We start from the raw sequence: 6,000 nt of genomic DNA, 5'->3' as shown, positions 1-6,000 counted from the left end.
CTTTGCGGCACCTGGCGGTAGTTTCGCGAATGATTTTAACCACACGACTGATTTGCAGTTAACGCCGCGGCCCTGCGGCGGCGGTACGCGCGGCGGTATTACCCATTTTGGATGTCTACCTACTGTAATTAAGATCATCAGCTCGTCAGGTCCATCAACGAACAGTGTTCCAATTATACACTACGTGTAAAGACAGTAGGGCTGCTCGATTATGGCAAAAACCATAATCACAATTATTTTGGTCAATACTGTAACCACGATTATTTAACACTATTACGAGTGGGCCACATGACCAAAACTTTAAATTGATTTAAAGATAGTGATATATCAAATACATATTTTCTAAAACGATATATTAAACAAACTGTGCTTAAAGGTTTTTTTTTAAAGGGTAATACAAGTCTAAAGTATTCAGTTAACAGCCTACAACAGAAATTAATAATCAAATGAAAAAAAAAAAAAAAAAAGCGTAGTCTTCACTGTTATAATTAATAATTAAACATGGTTACTATAGTTAAACCATGATGACCACAAATAAACCATGGTCTTGCTACACTAACCATAGTTTAACCATCGTATTTGTAGTAAAACTGTGGTTACACAAATTGTAATCAATATGCCAAAAAAAACAAAAAAAACAAAAAAAAACCTTGGTTACTACACTTTTATCATAATAAAACCAAACCATGGTTATTTATACTCTGAACTGTAACAGCAGACTACTGCATTTTTATACAACTAATGCCCAGTAAAGCAGTTCTCATTTACATATTTTCTGTTTCTGAAATATTACTTCAATGTAACCTGCAGTCACTTCAACTGAGTCACTAAAATCTTGAATTATAACTGCAATACGCTGTAATACAGCTGTGAATTATATTACTTTATTTTATATATCATGCAGCATAAACGTCAATCTGTGTAACAGAATTACACTTATGTTCATATGCCCAGACAGTCAACAGTGATATGTTTTTGGAAACGCTGTTTTGTACTCATTCATTCACAAGTCTGCTGTGGTTCGGTCCATTGAACTCTGCCGGTCGAGAAAGACGAGGTGCGTCGAGAAGGGCGAAACCTCACATTCTTGAGGTGAAACCCGGTAACATTATTCTACTGAATGAAAGGTTTATCCAAAATGTTAGTTGCTATGCACTTTGTCTTACAAAAAAGTTCGTAAACACTGCAACACTGGTTCATGCGCCTATGTGTGTGTCCCACAAAAGTCTGTGTTATACGAATGCACTTGAAATATGAAGTGGAGGCAGGTCCGGATTAGACTTGTGCCGGTATTCGGTAATGCGATATATCGCGGTAATGAATATGCACGATATTGTTATCGTGGGCACTTCCAAATACCGAGAATAATTATATATATCAAATTATTCAGAATTTGAAATGCATTTTAAGAATACTTTTCCCATCAACTGGTCAAAATGCACAACACCGTTGTATGCTGCTTTAAAGACGCGTGTGAGCTCTGATGTAAACAAGCACACACGAGAAGCACATGGAGGAACACGTGAGAGAAGCGCTGAATGAAAGCACATTCACTCTCTGACAGCAGATGGCGCTAAACTGCAGAAAATGCAGCCCTTACCATGAAAACCCCATAAATAAAAACAGCTGCTACTTTCTAAACATTTAAATAATATAAAATAATATTTATATATTTCCATAATTTTTTTTCCATTTTAATCTGGACTACAACATGTCCTAGATATTGTTTGAAAGGGTTTTGATTTTTTATTGTTCATTAACACTTTACATTAGGGCTTCATTAGTTACAAACTGCCAATGAAAAATTCTTCTGAACATTCATTAATCTTTGGTATTCCAATTTTCAATAACACATTGTTAAAATCGAAAGTTGCAACTTCGTTATTTAATGAGCTAACATGAGCTAAGACTTGTATTTTTTAACAAAGATTAGTAACTTCTGTAGCAAATGTAGCTATTGCTCATTGTGAATGTGTAATGCATTAACTAAGGTTAACTAATGAGGTCTTATTGTAAAGTGATACCTATGGGTCTTTAAAGTTCTTTTGCACTTTAATCGGTGTAAAAATTTTAACTTTAAATATATTTTTTGTACTGCTTTATTGTATTAAAATGTTCAGTTATTTCTGTTTATAAGAAAAAAGTTATTTAACCTGTTATAACTGTATTATGACCACTTTTTTAAAACTTAATTTCAATACCGTGATAATACCGCATACCGTGACAAAACATTATCAATTAATCGCAACAGGAAAATTTGATACCGGCATATCCCTAGTCCGGATTGAATTCCCTTCCGGACTGGAGTCCGGACTTTGAGAAGCACTGGTGTAGAATAAGGGTAAATTATGTGAAAAAAAGGTATTAACATGTTAGACCGTACCCCATAACCACACACACACACACACAAAAAAAAAAAAAGGTATTAAAAAAAAAAACACACCACACACAAAAAAAAAACACAACAACAAAAAAAAAATCGTCAACCACCCCTTTAAAAAACATTTGTGTTTGGTGAGACTGTACAAAGATGCCAAAATGTGTTTGCAGACAAATCAGACAAAAAAAAAAAAAAAAAATCACTGGCTCATTCAATTCTTTGTATTTGTATGTGTGAGTGACTTTAAATGACTTTGTATGTGTGAGTTTTTATATAACAAAGTAAAAAAAAAAAAGGCTCTGTTATAGGCTCATTCAATGTTTTGTTTGTAGTGGGTGTGGCCTTGTGTGTGAGTGTTTAATTTTTTTTTATTTTTATTGGACAAATAATAAAAAAAAAATGCTCTGAATTATAGTATTTCCCATTATTTCCTATGGGTTTTGTTTTGTTTACACGTTCGTCACTAATCATGCAACGTCGACCTCTTACATCATCCGTCAGAATGGCTTCCTGCATATGACAGTCAGCAGAGTGAGAAAGAAAAAAAGTGTTTATTATTACGTTTAAAATATGGATATATATCTTACAAAAATGCATGGATTCGCTAACGGAGGCCTTTATTTACCCCCCCGGAGCCGTGGGAGGGACGTTTTATTTTGGGATGTACGCAACTTTATTTAACAATCTTCTGAACTGTTGACAACCAACACCCGCTTACCCCGTCCCATTGAAAGCTTGAAGGGGCCAGGACAAGTTTTTAATAACTAACTCTGACTAGATTCATCTAAAGAAGAAAGTCACACACCCCTAGAATACTTTGAGCGGGGAGTAACAATTTTAACTTTCTGGGTGAACTAACCCTTTATTATTACATTCATAATTAGTCAGTTTTTGTTGAGTGTGGCCTGAATGCGTAAACATTTGATGGCAATGTGACGTGGGATATATATATATATATTTTTTAATGTTTCAGTTGTATATAATTTTTTCCGCCCTGTCCTCCATTTTTTTTTCGTCGCATTGGCCCTGCGGCGTTACCGGCCGCCCCCCCACAGGGCAGCCGTTCTGCTTTCCTCTTTGAGAGAGATCACACATGGAAACATAACGTGTCGATTATTGTGTTTCTTCTTTCGGTCTTCCGTCGTGCATGGATGCTAGTATTACAGAGAAAACAGTGTTCATACTGACTGCAGTCTGAAATTCACACCCATCACACCTGAAGGAGAACTGGACCTGAGCTGGATATCAAATAAAAAAACACCGGAGGGAAATCACTTATGTGACGTACTGAAGGATTCACGCTGTAAAAACTGGAGAGATTGAGGTCAGTAACATTCACAGACAAGAATCAAAATGATGAAAAATCACTTTGTTTAACTCTTATGTGCTGTTCAAGGTCTTTTGAGACCCCAAAAAATAGAAAATTAAATTAAAAAAAATAACAATGTTCCCTTTATCTAAATTGCATGAGACTCTATATGGTTGTCAACACTTCGTAGCTCTACAAATAGAAAATTAAATTCGATTGATATCTGGTTTTATGTTGGTGTGAAAAAAAGTCACTATCTGGAGACCCACATTGAAATGAATTAGGAAATAATAAAATCAATACTTTTCTTCTTAATTTATCAAAATCAATAAATCCACCACAATTCAGACCAAAAAATACACGAAAATTAAGTGGCAACTCTTCCACACGTTCACAATGTAGAACGATTACACCCCCCCCCCACACTTTTAATTTATAAACAACCATAGACATTAATGGGAGACTATAAAAATGTTGATTTTGTTGTTACATAATTTGTCAAAAATGTCTGAAGAGGTGACACCCAGCACTTTTAATTTATTTTTATAAATATTAAAAATATCATAAATCCTTAAAAAACTACAAAAATGTGAAGTAAAAACATTAATAAACCGAGTAAATTTACATTTGTTAAAAAACATTTTGTTTTAACATTTCGTTACAAAACTATCTTTTGTTGGCTGTGTTCTCTGGAGACCCCAAACAGCACGAGTGTCCTCCCCAAACGAACAGCACATAAGAGTTAAACAAAACACTTTATACTCAATATCTCATGATGAATGTGTTCACATTATATTTGTGAAAGATTCTTCATCTTAATGATTTGTTTGTAAGATGATCTCTCTTCCTCTGTTTGTCTCTTTCTAGTCTTTGTTACTGTGGCATTACAGATGTTTCCTCTTTAACTCAGTCTTTGACAAACACAAAAGCTCTGCAGTTTCTAAAAGAGCTTGGTCTGAGTTATAATAAGATTGGAGACTCAAAGCAGAAGCTCATTGATGTGCTACGAGACTCAAACTGTGAACTGAGGTGAGTAAACTTCACTTTGTGATATTAAAGAGATTCATTTACCTCTGATATGTGAACAAATATATTACTTTCAAAATATTGTGAAAAGAGTTTTATCAAATTATCATCAAGCTTTATTTCAAAGGGTTTGTGTCTGAATGAAATGTAAAGTTGATAAAAAGTGTTGAACACAAAGGAGGAAAGAGAAGAAAAGCACACTGGTCACAGCTTTATACAGCAACAGCTGCTTTATTAATGACATCAGTAATAGTGAATCATTACAGTTTGAAATAGATTTGTTCAGATTGTAGGAAAATGCTGGTAAAATCAGAGCAGATTCAGCTTCAGCTCACAGTCGTCCAGCATCACATGATCAATGTCTCTGTCTCTTGTGTGTGTTTTTACTTTGACAAGCAACACGTCACATTACTTTACACTTACTTTCTGTAAGAGATAATGTACCTCCAGCCGCTTGTTATCACAGAAAAAAACCCGACAGGGTGATCAGGACTTGTGTCCTCCTGAAGAGACTTATTCTGTGATAACATCCGGCTGCATGTGCATTATCACACTTATTATATGCTTTCTTGACACAGAAGTGAAGAATTAGACACAATTTAGATTCAGCTAAACACTTCTCGTCAGTTAACAACAACTTTAACAACAAGACACACTTTGAACAATGTCTCGTCAGTCTACTATTAACAGGAATCTCCTGCGTTTGGTTTGGTTAATCTGATTACATGATTTTAATGTAACTTAAAAAAAAAAAGTTATTGAAATATAGTAACTAATTTGTACTTTGTTCCACTGAACTCTGATTATCTTCTCTTCTGTTCCACCTTACAGATTAGACAGAGATCCATCACCAAGAGTCGCTGATCAATCACAAGAAATACCTGAAAGAGTTCAGTCACCAAAAGCTGATAAATGCTGTATATCATAATGTGAAGTGGTCTTGAGAGGAGCAGTAAACATCAGCTGAAGATCCACAGAAGAGCTTCACTACTGTGTCTATGAGGAGAAATAAATGTGTGATAAATGTGTAAATGTGATCCATACAGGTGAAGAGACTCAGACTTTACAATGAAATAATGCAGCATGTGTGTTAGAAACATGATATTGAATGATTAATGTTGCTTAGTATTAAAGCAGATGACCATTGTGTTTAATGTAAAGCTGGAACAGAGGAGGAAGAAGCTCAGAGGAGTCTGTCTGGCTCTTCAGTTTAATAATATTTGTATTAAACTCATTCATAATGATTCAGATGTTTAAATATGATTGTCAAGTGCAGCACTTAAAT

General features: G+C 34.6%; 1 long non-coding RNA gene across 1 annotated transcript; it reads left to right on the top strand.

Moving 5' to 3' along the window:
* Window positions 1-3,648: 3,648 nt before the first annotated feature.
* On the top strand, window positions 3,649-5,861 carry LOC122141683. Its single transcript, XR_006157996.1, has 3 exons — window positions 3,649-3,704; window positions 4,557-4,718; window positions 5,547-5,861. It is a non-coding gene; the product is annotated as an uncharacterized LOC122141683 (long non-coding RNA).
* The last annotated feature ends 139 nt before the right edge of the window (window positions 5,862-6,000 follow it).

The sequence above is a fragment of the Cyprinus carpio genome, chromosome B22 (assembly GCF_018340385.1).
Source record: "Cyprinus carpio isolate SPL01 chromosome B22, ASM1834038v1, whole genome shotgun sequence".
Classification (NCBI taxonomy): Eukaryota; Metazoa; Chordata; class Actinopteri; order Cypriniformes; family Cyprinidae; genus Cyprinus; species Cyprinus carpio.
Note: the sequence above shows the minus strand (reverse complement) of the source record. Positions and strands in the feature narration are given on the sequence as shown.